The sequence below is a fragment of the Schistocerca piceifrons genome, chromosome 2 (assembly GCF_021461385.2).
Source record: "Schistocerca piceifrons isolate TAMUIC-IGC-003096 chromosome 2, iqSchPice1.1, whole genome shotgun sequence".
Taxonomy (NCBI): domain Eukaryota; kingdom Metazoa; phylum Arthropoda; class Insecta; order Orthoptera; family Acrididae; genus Schistocerca; species Schistocerca piceifrons.
The window spans coordinates 40,121,484-40,140,338 of NC_060139.1; the positions used below are offsets into that span (position 1 = coordinate 40,121,484).

Below are 18,855 nucleotides of genomic sequence, written 5' to 3' on the forward strand. Positions count from 1 at the left end.
GGCTGTCAGTTCTGCTTCTAGCTACGCTACATCGCCCTAGCAGCACCTACGCACTGCGTTCAGATGTGCTCACCTCCGCCCTGGCGTTGAGCGCCTACAGCGCCGTCGCCTTCGGCCTCTGATGGCAGGAGGGTAGCCGACACATCAAGGCGTGGGTGGGACGCAGCACAACGCGGTGGTGGTGTAACGGTCAGCATGGTTGCTTCCCAAGCAGTTGATCCGGGTTCGATTCCCGGCCACCGCACAAAAGGTACTTTTTTCTTCTACGGGTATTCCACGTAACGAAACGCGATCTTCGAAACTGTGAACTGTCGCGGTACGAATAGTTTTCCTTCGCCCCTCGTCTCAGTCCGTGCTGCCAGGGCGCTAGTCTGCGGCTTTCGTTTCTCAGCATCGTGTGTCTCCATGTGTCGACTTGTCTCGACTTTGCTCGGCTGACGCGAAAGCTGACGCTTGGAAATGGGCATATATGTAGAGGGCAGGCGCGACAAACGACTGGGAGAGACCAAAAAACGACAAACACACGACAGAACCTTTCATTTTATTGTGGCCACAGATTCGCCCCTTAGTGTACCGAGAGGCAAGAGTGGCGTCAGCGTGCGGGACCGCATAATTATTGCTAAGCAACAACGAAGCCGAAGGAAAAATGCAAAATGAAAGAAGGCAACAGCACGTCGAGTTCCCAGCCGAGCACGCATCCATGTACTAACCACGGCCAACGATTCCTAACGCCGGTGAACAGACGAGAACCGCTGCACTACGCGCGGTGTGGCCGTTGGCGACAGTATCGCGCAACGTGTAGACACCTTACTTCTTGTGAAGATCGCTTGTTATTTACCTGGCAGTGTGCCGCTGGAGGAAGCATTGTCTTTTAGGGGAGAAAAATGAAATGGCACTTGGTGCGGTCGAATACGTGGCCTTTGTGTTCACAGCACGACGCTCTAACTTACTCAGCTATCGAGCTACGCAATGTGGCACGTCTGCAGTCCAATACCCGATCCACCGTCTCATCCACCTTTATTACTGCCCTGACACTCATTTACGCACATATCTGCTTTCGTTCACGTTTGCTCGCCTGATGCTTGGACCCCAAAAACCACAACCCAAAGATATCGTAAATGCCGTGAGAATAACCAAGACTCAGCAAACAAAAGAATGTTCGGCTACCGGGAATCGATTCCGGGCCTCGTGGCTGAAAGCCATGTCTCCTAACAGCTTTCCATTCTTTCAGGCCGCCAGACAATCAGACTTGCAAGGCAAGCACCATAGTCACTGCCGTTTCTCGTAGTATCTGTGGAACCTGTTCCCGCGTAATTTACTTGTTTTCCCGCATGTACGAAATTGGTAGTTTTGGAATATTTAAAATGCATTGTCAGATGTGGGGTTCGAACCCACGCTCCCCTTCGGGAACCAGAGCTTAAATCTGGCGCCTTAGACCGCTCGGCCAATCTGACGCGTGGGCGCCAGATCTCTTCCACCGTCGTTTCTCGGTATATCTCCAGAGCCTGACTGCGAAATTAGCGTGTTTTTTTCTTTTGTGAAGGAAATACGTTGGTTTTAGAGTATTTAAAACGAGTTGTCAGATGTGAGGTTGCACCCCACCCTCACTTTCGGGAACCACAGCTTAAACATGGTGCCTTACACCATTGTTTTCCGTCGCCATCTGTCTTGAGTGGAACGAGCAGAACTGTAGTTATCAATATTCACACTGACGCAGAGAAAACAAAAAACGACAGAAGAGGCCGTTCCCTAGCAACGGCTACGCTGTGCATTTCGCCCTCAGGGGAAGCTAATGATAGGCTCCAGGCGAGCATCAAACTAACCAACTTAATATTGTGATACTTAGGCGCTTTCTACTTCTGGATTGGCACACACATGCTGAATCGTCTCTGGATCATCAGTAAGTACGTCACATTAGATATTTGTTTCATCGCCCTGCTGTAAATTAAAGGGCAGTTTTTCAACGGCTGTCAGTTCTGCTTCTAGCTACGCTACATCGCCCTAGCAGCACCTACGCACTGCGTTCAGATGTGCTCACCTCCGCCCTGGCGTTGAGCGCCTACAGCGCCGTCGCCTTCGGCCTCTGATGGCAGGAGGGTAGCCGACACATCAAGGCGTGGGTGGGACGCAGCACAACGCGGTGGTGGTGTAACGGTCAGCATGGTTGCTTCCCAAGCAGTTGATCCGGGTTCGATTCCCGGCCACCGCACAAAAGGTACTTTTTTCTTCTACGGGTATTCCACGTAACGAAACGCGATCTTCGAAACTGTGAACTGTCGCGGTACGAATAGTTTTCCTTCGCCCCTCGTCTCAGTCCGTGCTGCCAGGGCGCTAGTCTGCGGCTTTCGTTTCTCAGCATCGTGTGTCTCCATGTGTCGACTTGTCTCGACTTTGCTCGGCTGACGCGAAAGCTGACGCTTGGAAATGGGCATATATGTAGAGGGCAGGCGCGACAAACGACTGGGAGAGACCAAAAAACGACAAACACACGACAGAACCTTTCATTTTATTGTGGCCACAGATTCGCCCCTTAGTGTACCGAGAGGCAAGAGTGGCGTCAGCGTGCGGGACCACATAATTATTGCTAAGCAACAACGAAGCCGAAGGAAAAATGCAAAATGAAAGAAGGCAACAGCACGTCGAGTTCCCAGCCGAGCACGCATCCATGTACTAACCACGGCCAACGATTCCTAACGCCGGTGAACAGACGAGAACCGCTGCACTACGCGCGGTGTGGCCGTTGGCGACAGTATCGCGCAACGTGTAGACACCTTACTTCTTGTGAAGATCGCTTGTTATTTACCTGGCAGTGTGTCGCTGGAGGAAGCATTGTCTTTTAGGGGAGAAAAATGAAATGGCACTTGGTGCGGTCGAATACGTGGCCTTTGTGTTCACAGCACGACGCTCTAACTTACTCAGCTATCGAGCTACGCAATGTGGCACGTCTGCAGTCCAATACCCGATCCACCGTCTCATCCACCTTTATTACTGCCCTGACACTCATTTACGCACATATCTGCTTTCGTTCACGTTTGCTCGCCTGATGCTTGGACCCCAAAAACCACTACCCAAAGATATCGTAAATGCCGTGAGAATAACCAAGACTCAGCAAACAAAAGAATGTTCGGCTACCGGGAATCGATTCCGGGCCTCGTGGCTGAAAGCCATGTCTCCTAACAGCTTTCCATTCTTTCAGGCCGCCAGACAATCAGACTTGCAAGGCAAGCACCATAGTCACTGCCGTTTCTCGTAGTATCTGTGGAACCTGTTCCCGCGTAATTTACTTGTTTTCCCGCATGTACGAAATTGGTAGTTTTGGAATATTTAAAATGCATTGTCAGATGTGGGGTTCGAACCCACGCTCCCCTTCGGGAACCAGAGCTTAAATCTGGCGCCTTAGACCGCTCGGCCAATCTGACGCGTGGGCGCCAGATCTCTTCCACCGTCGTTTCTCGGTATATCTCCAGAGCCTGACTGCGAAATTAGCGTGTTTTTTTCTTGTGTGAAGGAAATACGTTGGTTTTAGAGTATTTAAAACGAGTTGTCAGATGTGAGGTTGCACCCCACCCTCACTTTCGGGAACCACAGCTTAAACATGGTGCCTTACACCATTGTTTTCCGTCGCCATCTGTCTTGAGTGGAACGAGCAGAACTGTAGTTATCAATATTCACACTGACGCAGAGAAAACAAAAAACGACAGAAGAGGCCGTTCCCTAGCAACGGCTACGCTGTGCATTTCGCCCTCAGGGGAAGCTAATGATAGGCTCCAGGCGAGCATCAAACTAACCAACTTAATATTGTGATACTTAGGCGCTTTCTACTTCTGGATTGGCACACACATGCTGAATCGTCTCTGGATCATCAGTAAGTACGTCACATTAGATATTTGTTTTATCGCCCTGCTGTAAATTAAAGGGCAGTTTTTCAACGGCTGTCAGTTCTGCTTCTAGCTACGCTACATCGCCCTAGCAGCACCTACGCACTGCGTTCAGATGTGCTCACCTCCGCCCTGGCGTTGAGCGCCTACAGCGCCGTCGCCTTCGGCCTCTGATGGCAGGAGGGTAGCCGACACATCAAGGCGTGGGTGGGACGCAGCACAACGCGGTGGTGGTGTAACGGTCAGCATGGTTGCTTCCCAAGCAGTTGATCCGGGTTCGATTCCCGGCCACCGCACAAAAGGTACTTTTTTCTTCTACGGGTATTCCACGTAACGAAACGCGATCTTCGAAACTGTGAACTGTCGCGGTACGAATAGTTTTCCTTCGCCCCTCGTCTCAGTCCGTGCTGCCAGGGCGCTAGTCTGCGGCTTTCGTTTCTCAGCATCGTGTGTCTCCATGTGTCGACTTGTCTCGACTTTGCTCGGCTGACGCGAAAGCTGACGCTTGGAAATGGGCATATATGTAGAGGGCAGGCGCGACAAACGACTGGGAGAGACCAAAAAACGACAAACACACGACAGAACCTTTCATTTTATTGTGGCCACAGATTCGCCCCTTAGTGTACCGAGAGGCAAGAGTGGCGTCAGCGTGCGGGACCGCATAATTATTGCTAAGCAACAACGAAGCCGAAGGAAAAATGCAAAATGAAAGAAGGCAACAGCACGTCGAGTTCCCAGCCGAGCACGCATCCATGTACTAACCACGGCCAACGATTCCTAACGCCGGTGAACAGACGAGAACCGCTGCACTACGCGCGGTGTGGCCGTTGGCGACAGTATCGCGCAACGTGTAGACACCTTACTTCTTGTGAAGATCGCTTGTTATTTACCTGGCAGTGTGTCGCTGGAGGAAGCATTGTCTTTTAGGGGAGAAAAATGAAATGGCACTTGGTGCGGTCGAATACGTGGCCTTTGTGTTCACAGCACGACGCTCTAACTTACTCAGCTATCGAGCTACGCAATGTGGCACGTCTGCAGTCCAATACCCGATCCACCGTCTCATCCACCTTTATTACTGCCCTGACACTCATTTACGCACATATCTGCTTTCGTTCACGTTTGCTCGCCTGATGCTTGGACCCCAAAAACCACAACCCAAAGATATCGTAAATGCCGTGAGAATAACCAAGACTCAGCAAACAAAAGAATGTTCGGCTACCGGGAATCGATTCCGGGCCTCGTGGCTGAAAGCCATGTCTCCTAACAGCTTTCCATTCTTTCAGGCCGCCAGACAATCAGACTTGCAAGGCAAGCACCATAGTCACTGCCGTTTCTCGTAGTATCTGTGGAACCTGTTCCCGCGTAATTTACTTGTTTTCCCGCATGTACGAAATTGGTAGTTTTGGAATATTTAAAATGCATTGTCAGATGTGGGGTTCGAACCCACGCTCCCCTTCGGGAACCAGAGCTTAAATCTGGCGCCTTAGACCGCTCGGCCAATCTGACGCGTGGGCGCCAGATCTCTTCCACCGTCGTTTCTCGGTATATCTCCAGAGCCTGACTGCGAAATTAGCGTGTTTTTTTCTTGTGTGAAGGAAATACGTTGGTTTTAGAGTATTTAAAACGAGTTGTCAGATGTGAGGTTGCACCCCACCCTCACTTTCGGGAACCACAGCTTAAACATGGTGCCTTACACCATTGTTTTCCGTCGCCATCTGTCTTGAGTGGAACGAGCAGAACTGTAGTTATCAATATTCACACTGACGCAGAGAAAACAAAAAACGACAGAAGAGGCCGTTCCCTAGCAACGGCTACGCTGTGCATTTCGCCCTCAGGGGAAGCTAATGATAGGCTCCAGGCGAGCATCAAACTAACCAACTTAATATTGTGATACTTAGGCGCTTTCTACTTCTGGATTGGCACACACATGCTGAATCGTCTCTGGATCATCAGTAAGTACGTCACATTAGATATTTGTTTTATCGCCCTGCTGTAAATTAAAGGGCAGTTTTTCAACGGCTGTCAGTTCTGCTTCTAGCTACGCTACATCGCCCTAGCAGCACCTACGCACTGCGTTCAGATGTGCTCACCTCCGCCCTGGCGTTGAGCGCCTACAGCGCCGTCGCCTTCGGCCTCTGATGGCAGGAGGGTAGCCGACACATCAAGGCGTGGGTGGGACGCAGCACAACGCGGTGGTGGTGTAACGGTCAGCATGGTTGCTTCCCAAGCAGTTGATCCGGGTTCGATTCCCGGCCACCGCACAAAAGGTACTTTTTTCTTCTACGGGTATTCCACGTAACGAAACGCGATCTTCGAAACTGTGAACTGTCGCGGTACGAATAGTTTTCCTTCGCCCCTCGTCTCAGTCCGTGCTGCCAGGGCGCTAGTCTGCGGCTTTCGTTTCTCAGCATCGTGTGTCTCCATGTGTCGACTTGTCTCGACTTTGCTCGGCTGACGCGAAAGCTGACGCTTGGAAATGGGCATATATGTAGAGGGCAGGCGCGACAAACGACTGGGAGAGACCAAAAAACGACAAACACACGACAGAACCTTTCATTTTATTGTGGCCACAGATTCGCCCCTTAGTGTACCGAGAGGCAAGAGTGGCGTCAGCGTGCGGGACCGCATAATTATTGCTAAGCAACAACGAAGCCGAAGGAAAAATGCAAAATGAAAGAAGGCAACAGCACGTCGAGTTCCCAGCCGAGCACGCATCCATGTACTAACCACGGCCAACGATTCCTAACGCCGGTGAACAGACGAGAACCGCTGCACTACGCGCGGTGTGGCCGTTGGCGACAGTATCGCGCAACGTGTAGACACCTTACTTCTTGTGAAGATCGCTTGTTATTTACCTGGCAGTGTGTCGCTGGAGGAAGCATTGTCTTTTAGGGGAGAAAAATGAAATGGCACTTGGTGCGGTCGAATACGTGGCCTTTGTGTTCACAGCACGACGCTCTAACTTACTCAGCTATCGAGCTACGCAATGTGGCACGTCTGCAGTCCAATACCCGATCCACCGTCTCATCCACCTTTATTACTGCCCTGACACTCATTTACGCACATATCTGCTTTCGTTCACGTTTGCTCGCCTGATGCTTGGACCCCAAAAACCACAACCCAAAGATATCGTAAATGCCGTGAGAATAACCAAGACTCAGCAAACAAAAGAATGTTCGGCTACCGGGAATCGATTCCGGGCCTCGTGGCTGAAAGCCATGTCTCCTAACAGCTTTCCATTCTTTCAGGCCGCCAGACAATCAGACTTGCAAGGCAAGCACCATAGTCACTGCCGTTTCTCGTAGTATCTGTGGAACCTGTTCCCGCGTAATTTACTTGTTTTCCCGCATGTACGAAATTGGTAGTTTTGGAATATTTAAAATGCATTGTCAGATGTGGGGTTCGAACCCACGCTCCCCTTCGGGAACCAGAGCTTAAATCTGGCGCCTTAGACCGCTCGGCCAATCTGACGCGTGGGCGCCAGATCTCTTCCACCGTCGTTTCTCGGTATATCTCCAGAGCCTGACTGCGAAATTAGCGTGTTTTTTTCTTGTGTGAAGGAAATACGTTGGTTTTAGAGTATTTAAAACGAGTTGTCAGATGTGAGGTTGCACCCCACCCTCACTTTCGGGAACCACAGCTTAAACATGGTGCCTTACACCATTGTTTTCCGTCGCCATCTGTCTTGAGTGGAACGAGCAGAACTGTAGTTATCAATATTCACACTGACGCAGAGAAAACAAAAAACGACAGAAGAGGCCGTTCCCTAGCAACGGCTACGCTGTGCATTTCGCCCTCAGGGGAAGCTAATGATAGGCTCCAGGCGAGCATCAAACTAACCAACTTAATATTGTGATACTTAGGCGCTTTCTACTTCTGGATTGGCACACACATGCTGAATCGTCTCTGGATCATCAGTAAGTACGTCACATTAGATATTTGTTTTATCGCCCTGCTGTAAATTAAAGGGCAGTTTTTCAACGGCTGTCAGTTCTGCTTCTAGCTACGCTACATCGCCCTAGCAGCACCTACGCACTGCGTTCAGATGTGCTCACCTCCGCCCTGGCGTTGAGCGCCTACAGCGCCGTCGCCTTCGGCCTCTGATGGCAGGAGGGTAGCCGACACATCAAGGCGTGGGTGGGACGCAGCACAACGCGGTGGTGGTGTAACGGTCAGCATGGTTGCTTCCCAAGCAGTTGATCCGGGTTCGATTCCCGGCCACCGCACAAAAGGTACTTTTTTCTTCTACGGGTATTCCACGTAACGAAACGCGATCTTCGAAACTGTGAACTGTCGCGGTACGAATAGTTTTCCTTCGCCCCTCGTCTCAGTCCGTGCTGCCAGGGCGCTAGTCTGCGGCTTTCGTTTCTCAGCATCGTGTGTCTCCATGTGTCGACTTGTCTCGACTTTGCTCGGCTGACGCGAAAGCTGACGCTTGGAAATGGGCATATATGTAGAGGGCAGGCGCGACAAACGACTGGGAGAGACCAAAAAACGACAAACACACGACAGAACCTTTCATTTTATTGTGGCCACAGATTCGCCCCTTAGTGTACCGAGAGGCAAGAGTGGCGTCAGCGTGCGGGACCGCATAATTATTGCTAAGCAACAACGAAGCCGAAGGAAAAATGCAAAATGAAAGAAGGCAACAGCACGTCGAGTTCCCAGCCGAGCACGCATCCATGTACTAACCACGGCCAACGATTCCTAACGCCGGTGAACAGACGAGAACCGCTGCACTACGCGCGGTGTGGCCGTTGGCGACAGTATCGCGCAACGTGTAGACACCTTACTTCTTGTGAAGATCGCTTGTTATTTACCTGGCAGTGTGTCGCTGGAGGAAGCATTGTCTTTTAGGGGAGAAAAATGAAATGGCACTTGGTGCGGTCGAATACGTGGCCTTTGTGTTCACAGCACGACGCTCTAACTTACTCAGCTATCGAGCTACGCAATGTGGCACGTCTGCAGTCCAATACCCGATCCACCGTCTCATCCACCTTTATTACTGCCCTGACACTCATTTACGCACATATCTGCTTTCGTTCACGTTTGCTCGCCTGATGCTTGGACCCCAAAAACCACAACCCAAAGATATCGTAAATGCCGTGAGAATAACCAAGACTCAGCAAACAAAAGAATGTTCGGCTACCGGGAATCGATTCCGGGCCTCGTGGCTGAAAGCCATGTCTCCTAACAGCTTTCCATTCTTTCAGGCCGCCAGACAATCAGACTTGCAAGGCAAGCACCATAGTCACTGCCGTTTCTCGTAGTATCTGTGGAACCTGTTCCCGCGTAATTTACTTGTTTTCCCGCATGTACGAAATTGGTAGTTTTGGAATATTTAAAATGCATTGTCAGATGTGGGGTTCGAACCCACGCTCCCCTTCGGGAACCAGAGCTTAAATCTGGCGCCTTAGACCGCTCGGCCAATCTGACGCGTGGGCGCCAGATCTCTTCCACCGTCGTTTCTCGGTATATCTCCAGAGCCTGACTGCGAAATTAGCGTGTTTTTTTCTTGTGTGAAGGAAATACGTTGGTTTTAGAGTATTTAAAACGAGTTGTCAGATGTGAGGTTGCACCCCACCCTCACTTTCGGGAACCACAGCTTAAACATGGTGCCTTACACCATTGTTTTCCGTCGCCATCTGTCTTGAGTGGAACGAGCAGAACTGTAGTTATCAATATTCACACTGACGCAGAGAAAACAAAAAACGACAGAAGAGGCCGTTCCCTAGCAACGGCTACGCTGTGCATTTCGCCCTCAGGGGAAGCTAATGATAGGCTCCAGGCGAGCATCAAACTAACCAACTTAATATTGTGATACTTAGGCGCTTTCTACTTCTGGATTGGCACACACATGCTGAATCGTCTCTGGATCATCAGTAAGTACGTCACATTAGATATTTGTTTTATCGCCCTGCTGTAAATTAAAGGGCAGTTTTTCAACGGCTGTCAGTTCTGCTTCTAGCTACGCTACATCGCCCTAGCAGCACCTACGCACTGCGTTCAGATGTGCTCACCTCCGCCCTGGCGTTGAGCGCCTACAGCGCCGTCGCCTTCGGCCTCTGATGGCAGGAGGGTAGCCGACACATCAAGGCGTGGGTGGGACGCAGCACAACGCGGTGGTGGTGTAACGGTCAGCATGGTTGCTTCCCAAGCAGTTGATCCGGGTTCGATTCCCGGCCACCGCACAAAAGGTACTTTTTTCTTCTACGGGTATTCCACGTAACGAAACGCGATCTTCGAAACTGTGAACTGTCGCGGTACGAATAGTTTTCCTTCGCCCCTCGTCTCAGTCCGTGCTGCCAGGGCGCTAGTCTGCGGCTTTCGTTTCTCAGCATCGTGTGTCTCCATGTGTCGACTTGTCTCGACTTTGCTCGGCTGACGCGAAAGCTGACGCTTGGAAATGGGCATATATGTAGAGGGCAGGCGCGACAAACGACTGGGAGAGACCAAAAAACGACAAACACACGACAGAACCTTTCATTTTATTGTGGCCACAGATTCGCCCCTTAGTGTACCGAGAGGCAAGAGTGGCGTCAGCGTGCGGGACCGCATAATTATTGCTAAGCAACAACGAAGCCGAAGGAAAAATGCAAAATGAAAGAAGGCAACAGCACGTCGAGTTCCCAGCCGAGCACGCATCCATGTACTAACCACGGCCAACGATTCCTAACGCCGGTGAACAGACGAGAACCGCTGCACTACGCGCGGTGTGGCCGTTGGCGACAGTATCGCGCAACGTGTAGACACCTTACTTCTTGTGAAGATCGCTTGTTATTTACCTGGCAGTGTGTCGCTGGAGGAAGCATTGTCTTTTAGGGGAGAAAAATGAAATGGCACTTGGTGCGGTCGAATACGTGGCCTTTGTGTTCACAGCACGACGCTCTAACTTACTCAGCTATCGAGCTACGCAATGTGGCACGTCTGCAGTCCAATACCCGATCCACCGTCTCATCCACCTTTATTACTGCCCTGACACTCATTTACGCACATATCTGCTTTCGTTCACGTTTGCTCGCCTGATGCTTGGACCCCAAAAACCACAACCCAAAGATATCGTAAATGCCGTGAGAATAACCAAGACTCAGCAAACAAAAGAATGTTCGGCTACCGGGAATCGATTCCGGGCCTCGTGGCTGAAAGCCATGTCTCCTAACAGCTTTCCATTCTTTCAGGCCGCCAGACAATCAGACTTGCAAGGCAAGCACCATAGTCACTGCCGTTTCTCGTAGTATCTGTGGAACCTGTTCCCGCGTAATTTACTTGTTTTCCCGCATGTACGAAATTGGTAGTTTTGGAATATTTAAAATGCATTGTCAGATGTGGGGTTCGAACCCACGCTCCCCTTCGGGAACCAGAGCTTAAATCTGGCGCCTTAGACCGCTCGGCCAATCTGACGCGTGGGCGCCAGATCTCTTCCACCGTCGTTTCTCGGTATATCTCCAGAGCCTGACTGCGAAATTAGCGTGTTTTTTTCTTGTGTGAAGGAAATACGTTGGTTTTAGAGTATTTAAAACGAGTTGTCAGATGTGAGGTTGCACCCCACCCTCACTTTCGGGAACCACAGCTTAAACATGGTGCCTTACACCATTGTTTTCCGTCGCCATCTGTCTTGAGTGGAACGAGCAGAACTGTAGTTATCAATATTCACACTGACGCAGAGAAAACAAAAAACGACAGAAGAGGCCGTTCCCTAGCAACGGCTACGCTGTGCATTTCGCCCTCAGGGGAAGCTAATGATAGGCTCCAGGCGAGCATCAAACTAACCAACTTAATATTGTGATACTTAGGCGCTTTCTACTTCTGGATTGGCACACACATGCTGAATCGTCTCTGGATCATCAGTAAGTACGTCACATTAGATATTTGTTTTATCGCCCTGCTGTAAATTAAAGGGCAGTTTTTCAACGGCTGTCAGTTCTGCTTCTAGCTACGCTACATCGCCCTAGCAGCACCTACGCACTGCGTTCAGATGTGCTCACCTCCGCCCTGGCGTTGAGCGCCTACAGCGCCGTCGCCTTCGGCCTCTGATGGCAGGAGGGTAGCCGACACATCAAGGCGTGGGTGGGACGCAGCACAACGCGGTGGTGGTGTAACGGTCAGCATGGTTGCTTCCCAAGCAGTTGATCCGGGTTCGATTCCCGGCCACCGCACAAAAGGTACTTTTTTCTTCTACGGGTATTCCACGTAACGAAACGCGATCTTCGAAACTGTGAACTGTCGCGGTACGAATAGTTTTCCTTCGCCCCTCGTCTCAGTCCGTGCTGCCAGGGCGCTAGTCTGCGGCTTTCGTTTCTCAGCATCGTGTGTCTCCATGTGTCGACTTGTCTCGACTTTGCTCGGCTGACGCGAAAGCTGACGCTTGGAAATGGGCATATATGTAGAGGGCAGGCGCGACAAACGACTGGGAGAGACCAAAAAACGACAAACACACGACAGAACCTTTCATTTTATTGTGGCCACAGATTCGCCCCTTAGTGTACCGAGAGGCAAGAGTGGCGTCAGCGTGCGGGACCGCATAATTATTGCTAAGCAACAACGAAGCCGAAGGAAAAATGCAAAATGAAAGAAGGCAACAGCACGTCGAGTTCCCAGCCGAGCACGCATCCATGTACTAACCACGGCCAACGATTCCTAACGCCGGTGAACAGACGAGAACCGCTGCACTACGCGCGGTGTGGCCGTTGGCGACAGTATCGCGCAACGTGTAGACACCTTACTTCTTGTGAAGATCGCTTGTTATTTACCTGGCAGTGTGTCGCTGGAGGAAGCATTGTCTTTTAGGGGAGAAAAATGAAATGGCACTTGGTGCGGTCGAATACGTGGCCTTTGTGTTCACAGCACGACGCTCTAACTTACTCAGCTATCGAGCTACGCAATGTGGCACGTCTGCAGTCCAATACCCGATCCACCGTCTCATCCACCTTTATTACTGCCCTGACACTCATTTACGCACATATCTGCTTTCGTTCACGTTTGCTCGCCTGATGCTTGGACCCCAAAAACCACAACCCAAAGATATCGTAAATGCCGTGAGAATAACCAAGACTCAGCAAACAAAAGAATGTTCGGCTACCGGGAATCGATTCCGGGCCTCGTGGCTGAAAGCCATGTCTCCTAACAGCTTTCCATTCTTTCAGGCCGCCAGACAATCAGACTTGCAAGGCAAGCACCATAGTCACTGCCGTTTCTCGTAGTATCTGTGGAACCTGTTCCCGCGTAATTTACTTGTTTTCCCGCATGTACGAAATTGGTAGTTTTGGAATATTTAAAATGCATTGTCAGATGTGGGGTTCGAACCCACGCTCCCCTTCGGGAACCAGAGCTTAAATCTGGCGCCTTAGACCGATCGGCCAATCTGACGCGTGGGCGCCAGATCTCTTCCACCGTCGTTTCTCGGTATATCTCCAGAGCCTGACTGCGAAATTAGCGTGTTTTTTTCTTGTGTGAAGGAAATACGTTGGTTTTAGAGTATTTAAAACGAGTTGTCAGATGTGAGGTTGCACCCCACCCTCACTTTCGGGAACCACAGCTTAAACATGGTGCCTTACACCATTGTTTTCCGTCGCCATCTGTCTTGAGTGGAACGAGCAGAACTGTAGTTATCAATATTCACACTGACGCAGAGAAAACAAAAAACGACAGAAGAGGCCGTTCCCTAGCAACGGCTACGCTGTGCATTTCGCCCTCAGGGGAAGCTAATGATAGGCTCCAGGCGAGCATCAAACTAACCAACTTAATATTGTGATACTTAGGCGCTTTCTACTTCTGGATTGGCACACACATGCTGAATCGTCTCTGGATCATCAGTAAGTACGTCACATTAGATATTTGTTTTATCGCCCTGCTGTAAATTAAAGGGCAGTTTTTCAACGGCTGTCAGTTCTGCTTCTAGCTACGCTACATCGCCCTAGCAGCACCTACGCACTGCGTTCAGATGTTCTCACCTCCGCCCTGGCGTTGAGCGCCTACAGCGCCGTCGCCTTCGGCCTCTGATGGCAGGAGGGTAGCCGACACATCAAGGCGTGGGTGGGACGCAGCACAACGCGGTGGTGGTGTAACGGTCAGCATGGTTGCTTCCCAAGCAGTTGATCCGGGTTCGACTCCCGGCCACCGCACAAAAGGTACTTTTTTCTTCTACGGGTATTCCACGTAACGAAACGCGATCTTCGAAACTGTGAACTGTCGCGGTACGAATAGTTTTCCTTCGCCCCTCGTCTCAGTCCGTGCTGCCAGGGCGCTAGTCTGCGGCTTTCGTTTCTCAGCATCGTGTGTCTCCATGTGTCGACTTGTCTCGACTTTGCTCGGCTGACGCGAAAGCTGACGCTTGGAAATGGGCATATATGTAGAGGGCAGGCGCGACAAACGACTGGGAGAGACCAAAAAACGACAAACACACGACAGAACCTTTCATTTTATTGTGGCCACAGATTCGCCCCTTAGTGTACCGAGAGGCAAGAGTGGCGTCAGCGTGCGGGACCGCATAATTATTGCTAAGCAACAACGAAGCCGAAGGAAAAATGCAAAATGAAAGAAGGCAACAGCACGTCGAGTTCCCAGCCGAGCACGCATCCATGTACTAACCACGGCCAACGATTCCTAACGCCGGTGAACAGACGAGAACCGCTGCACTACGCGCGGTGTGGCCGTTGGCGACAGTATCGCGCAACGTGTAGACACCTTACTTCTTGTGAAGATCGCTTGTTATTTACCTGGCAGTGTGTCGCTGGAGGAAGCATTGTCTTTTAGGGGAGAAAAATGAAATGGCACTTGGTGCGGTCGAATACGTGGCCTTTGTGTTCACAGCACGACGCTCTAACTTACTCAGCTATCGAGCTACGCATTGTGGCACGTCTGCAGTCCAATACCCGATCCACCGTCTCATCCACCTTTATTACTGCCCTGACACTCATTTACGCACATATCTGCTTTCGTTCACGTTTGCTCGCCTGATGCTTGGACCCCAAAAACCACAACCCAAAGATATCGTAAATGCCGTGAGAATAACCAAGACTCAGCAAACAAAAGAATGTTCGGCTACCGGGAATCGATTCCGGGCCTCGTGGCTGAAAGCCATGTCTCCTAACAGCTTTCCATTCTTTCAGGCCGCCAGACAATCAGACTTGCAAGGCAAGCACCATAGTCACTGCCGTTTCTCGTAGTATCTGTGGAACCTGTTCCCGCGTAATTTACTTGTTTTCCCGCATGTACGAAATTGGTAGTTTTGGAATATTTAAAATGCATTGTCAGATGTGGGGTTCGAACCCACGCTCCCCTTCGGGAACCAGAGCTTAAATCTGGCGCCTTAGACCGCTCGGCCAATCTGACGCGTGGGCGCCAGATCTCTTCCACCGTCGTTTCTCGGTATATCTCCAGAGCCTGACTGCGAAATTAGCGTGTTTTTTTCTTGTGTGAAGGAAATACGTTGGTTTTAGAGTATTTAAAACGAGTTGTCAGATGTGAGGTTGCACCCCACCCTCACTTTCGGGAACCACAGCTTAAACATGGTGCCTTACACCATTGTTTTCCGTCGCCATCTGTCTTGAGTGGAACGAGCAGAACTGTAGTTATCAATATTCACACTGACGCAGAGAAAACAAAAAACGACAGAAGAGGCCGTTCCCTAGCAACGGCTACGCTGTGCATTTCGCCCTCAGGGGAAGCTAATGATAGGCTCCAGGCGAGCATCAAACTAACCAACTTAATATTGTGATACTTAGGCGCTTTCTACTTCTGGATTGGCACACACATGCTGAATCGTCTCTGGATCATCAGTAAGTACGTCACATTAGATATTTGTTTTATCGCCCTGCTGTAAATTAAAGGGCAGTTTTTCAACGGCTGTCAGTTCTGCTTCTAGCTACGCTACATCGCCCTAGCAGCACCTACGCACTGCGTTCAGATGTGCTCACCTCCGCCCTGGCGTTGAGCGCCTACAGCGCCGTCGCCTTCGGCCTCTGATGGCAGGAGGGTAGCCGACACATCAAGGCGTGGGTGGGACGCAGCACAACGCGGTGGTGGTGTAACGGTCAGCATGGTTGCTTCCCAAGCAGTTGATCCGGGTTCGATTCCCGGCCACTGCACAAAAGGTACTTTTTTCTTCTACGGGTATTCCACGTAACGAAACGCGATCTTCGAAACTGTGAACTGTCGCGGTACGAATAGTTTTCCTTCGCCCCTCGTCTCAGTCCGTGCTGCCAGGGCGCTAGTCTGCGGCTTTCGTTTCTCAGCATCGTGTGTCTCCATGTGTCGACTTGTCTCGACTTTGCTCGGCTGACGCGAAAGCTGACGCTTGGAAATGGGCATATATGTAGAGGGCAGGCGCGACAAACGACTGGGAGAGACCAAAAAACGACAAACACACGACAGAACCTTTCATTTTATTGTGGCCACAGATTCGCCCCTTAGTGTACCGAGAGGCAAGAGTGGCGTCAGCGTGCGGGACCGCATAATTATTGCTAAGCAACAACGAAGCCGAAGGAAAAATGCAAAATGAAAGAAGGCAACAGCACGTCGAGTTCCCAGCCGAGCACGCATCCATGTACTAACCACGGCCAACGATTCCTAACGCCGGTGAACAGACGAGAACCGCTGCACTACGCGCGGTGTGGCCGTTGGCGACAGTATCGCGCAACGTGTAGACACCTTACTTCTTGTGAAGATCGCTTGTTATTTACCTGGCAGTGTGTCGCTGGAGGAAGCATTGTCTTTTAGGGGAGAAAAATGAAATGGCACTTGGTGCGGTCGAATACGTGGCCTTTGTGTTCACAGCACGACGCTCTAACTTACTCAGCTATCGAGCTACGCAATGTGGCACGTCTGCAGTCCAATACCCGATCCACCGTCTCATCCACCTTTATTACTGCCCTGACACTCATTTACGCACATATCTGCTTTCGTTCACGTTTGCTCGCCTGATGCTTGGACCCCAAAAACCACAACCCAAAGATATCGTAAATGCCGTGAGAATAACCAAGACTCAGCAAACAAAAGAATGTTCGGCTACCGGGAATCGATTCCGGGCCTCGTGGCTGAAAGCCATGTCTCCTAACAGCTTTCCATTCTTTCAGGCCGCCAGACAATCAGACTTGCAAGGCAAGCACCATAGTCACTGCCGTTTCTCGTAGTATCTGTGGAACCTGTTCCCGCGTAATTTACTTGTTTTCCCGCATGTACGAAATTGGTAGTTTTGGAATATTTAAAATGCATTGTCAGATGTGGGGTTCGAACCCACGCTCCCCTTCGGGAACCAGAGCTTAAATCTGGCGCCTTAGACCGATCGGCCAATCTGACGCGTGGGCGCCAGATCTCTTCCACCGTCGTTTCTCGGTATATCTCCAGAGCCTGACTGCGAAATTAGCGTGTTTTTTTCTTGTGTGAAGGAAATACGTTGGTTTTAGAGTATTTAAAACGAGTTGTCAGATGTGAGGTTGCACCCCACCCTCACTTTCGGGAACCACAGCTTAAACATGGTGCCTTACACCATTGTTTTCCGTCGCCATCTGTCTTGAGTGGAACGAGCAGAACTGTAGTTATCAATATTCACACTGACGCAGAGAAAACAAAAAACGACAGAAGAGGCCGTTCCCTAGCAACGGCTACGCTGTGCATTTCGCCCTCAGGGGAAGCTAATGATAGGCTCCAGGCGAGCATCAAACTAACCAACTTAATATTGTGATACTTAGGCGCTTTCTACTTCTGGATTGGCACACACATGCTGAATCGTCTCTGGATCATCAGTAAGTACGTCACATTAGATATTTGTTTTATCGCCCTGCTGTAAATTAAAGGGCAGTTTTTCAACGGCTGTCAGTTCTGCTTCTAGCTACGCTACATCGCCCTAGCAGCACCTACGCACTGCGTTCAGATGTTCTCACCTCCGCCCTGGCGTTGAGCGCCTACAGCGCCGTCGCCTTCGGCCTCTGATGGCAGGAGGGTAGCCGACACATCAAGGCGTGGGTGGGACGCAGCACAACGCGGTGGTGGTGTAACGGTCAGCATGGTTGCTTCCCAAGCAGTTGATCCGGGTTCGACTCCCGGCCACCGCACAAAAGGTACTTTTTTCTTCTACGGGTATTCCACGTAACGAAACGCGATCTTCGAAACTGTGAACTGTCGCGGTACGAATAGTTTTCCTTCGCCCCTCGTCTCAGTCCGTGCTGCCAGGGCGCTAGTCTGCGGCTTTCGTTTCTCAGCATCGTGTGTCTCCATGTGTCGACTTGTCTCGACTTTGCTCGGCTGACGCGAAAGCTGACGCTTGGAAATGGGCATATATGTAGAGGGCAGGCGCGACAAACGACTGGGAGAGACCAAAAAACGACAAACACACGACAGAACCTTTCATTTTATTGTGGCCACAGATTCGCCCCTTAGTGTACCGAGAGGCAAGAGTGGCGTCAGCGTGCGGGACCGCATAATTATTGCTAAGCAACAACGAAGCCGAAGGAAAAATGCAAAATGAAAGAAGGCAACAGCACGTCGAGTTCCCAGCCGAGCACGCATCCATGTACTAACCACGGCCAACGATTCCTAACGCCGGTGAACAGACGAGAACCGCTGCACTACGCGCGGTGTGGCCGTTGGCGACAGTATCGCGCAACGTGTAGACACCTTACTTCTTGTGAAGATCGCTTGTTATTTACCTGGCAGTGTGTCGCTGGAGGAAGCATTGTCTTTTAGGGGAGAAAAATGAAATGGCACTTGGTGCGGTCGAATACGTGGCCTTTGTGTTCACAGCACGACGCTCTAACTTACTCAGCTATCGAGCTACGCATTGTGGCACGTCTGCAGTCCAATACCCGATCCACCGTCTCATCCACCTTTATTACTGCCCTGACACTCATTTACGCACATATCTGCTTTCGTTCACGTTTGCTCGCCTGATGCTTGGACCCCAAAAACCACAACCCAAAGATATCGTAAATGCCGTGAGAATAACCAAGACTCAGCAAACAAAAGAATGTTCGGCTACCGG

The 18,855-nt window shown here is 50.7% G+C and overlaps 19 non-coding genes across 19 annotated transcripts; 10 read left to right on the plus strand and 9 right to left on the minus strand.

The window, feature by feature from the left end:
• The first annotated feature begins 172 nt into the window (after positions 1-172).
• On the plus strand, positions 173-244 carry Trnag-ccc. The gene has a single exon. It is a non-coding gene; the product is annotated as a tRNA-Gly (tRNA).
• A 1,126-nt stretch (positions 245-1,370) lies between these two features.
• Trnal-uaa lies at positions 1,371-1,454 on the minus strand. The gene has a single exon. It is a non-coding gene; the product is annotated as a tRNA-Leu (tRNA).
• Positions 1,455-2,137: 683 nt separating this feature from the next.
• Positions 2,138-2,209, plus strand: Trnag-ccc. Its single transcript has one exon. It is a non-coding gene; the product is annotated as a tRNA-Gly (tRNA).
• Positions 2,210-3,335: 1,126 nt separating this feature from the next.
• Positions 3,336-3,419, minus strand: Trnal-uaa. The gene has a single exon. It is a non-coding gene; the product is annotated as a tRNA-Leu (tRNA).
• A 683-nt stretch (positions 3,420-4,102) lies between these two features.
• On the plus strand, positions 4,103-4,174 carry Trnag-ccc. The gene has a single exon. It is a non-coding gene; the product is annotated as a tRNA-Gly (tRNA).
• A 1,126-nt stretch (positions 4,175-5,300) lies between these two features.
• Positions 5,301-5,384, minus strand: Trnal-uaa. Its single transcript has one exon. It is a non-coding gene; the product is annotated as a tRNA-Leu (tRNA).
• Positions 5,385-6,067: 683 nt separating this feature from the next.
• Positions 6,068-6,139, plus strand: Trnag-ccc. Its single transcript has one exon. It is a non-coding gene; the product is annotated as a tRNA-Gly (tRNA).
• Positions 6,140-7,265: 1,126 nt separating this feature from the next.
• Trnal-uaa lies at positions 7,266-7,349 on the minus strand. The gene has a single exon. It is a non-coding gene; the product is annotated as a tRNA-Leu (tRNA).
• Positions 7,350-8,032: 683 nt separating this feature from the next.
• Positions 8,033-8,104, plus strand: Trnag-ccc. The gene has a single exon. It is a non-coding gene; the product is annotated as a tRNA-Gly (tRNA).
• A 1,126-nt stretch (positions 8,105-9,230) lies between these two features.
• Positions 9,231-9,314, minus strand: Trnal-uaa. Its single transcript has one exon. It is a non-coding gene; the product is annotated as a tRNA-Leu (tRNA).
• A 683-nt stretch (positions 9,315-9,997) lies between these two features.
• Trnag-ccc lies at positions 9,998-10,069 on the plus strand. Its single transcript has one exon. It is a non-coding gene; the product is annotated as a tRNA-Gly (tRNA).
• A 1,126-nt stretch (positions 10,070-11,195) lies between these two features.
• On the minus strand, positions 11,196-11,279 carry Trnal-uaa. The gene has a single exon. It is a non-coding gene; the product is annotated as a tRNA-Leu (tRNA).
• A 683-nt stretch (positions 11,280-11,962) lies between these two features.
• Positions 11,963-12,034, plus strand: Trnag-ccc. The gene has a single exon. It is a non-coding gene; the product is annotated as a tRNA-Gly (tRNA).
• A 1,126-nt stretch (positions 12,035-13,160) lies between these two features.
• Trnal-uaa lies at positions 13,161-13,244 on the minus strand. The gene has a single exon. It is a non-coding gene; the product is annotated as a tRNA-Leu (tRNA).
• Positions 13,245-13,927: 683 nt separating this feature from the next.
• Trnag-ccc lies at positions 13,928-13,999 on the plus strand. Its single transcript has one exon. It is a non-coding gene; the product is annotated as a tRNA-Gly (tRNA).
• A 1,126-nt stretch (positions 14,000-15,125) lies between these two features.
• On the minus strand, positions 15,126-15,209 carry Trnal-uaa. Its single transcript has one exon. It is a non-coding gene; the product is annotated as a tRNA-Leu (tRNA).
• A 683-nt stretch (positions 15,210-15,892) lies between these two features.
• Positions 15,893-15,964, plus strand: Trnag-ccc. The gene has a single exon. It is a non-coding gene; the product is annotated as a tRNA-Gly (tRNA).
• A 1,126-nt stretch (positions 15,965-17,090) lies between these two features.
• On the minus strand, positions 17,091-17,174 carry Trnal-uaa. The gene has a single exon. It is a non-coding gene; the product is annotated as a tRNA-Leu (tRNA).
• Positions 17,175-17,857: 683 nt separating this feature from the next.
• Positions 17,858-17,929, plus strand: Trnag-ccc. The gene has a single exon. It is a non-coding gene; the product is annotated as a tRNA-Gly (tRNA).
• The last annotated feature ends 926 nt before the right edge of the window (positions 17,930-18,855 follow it).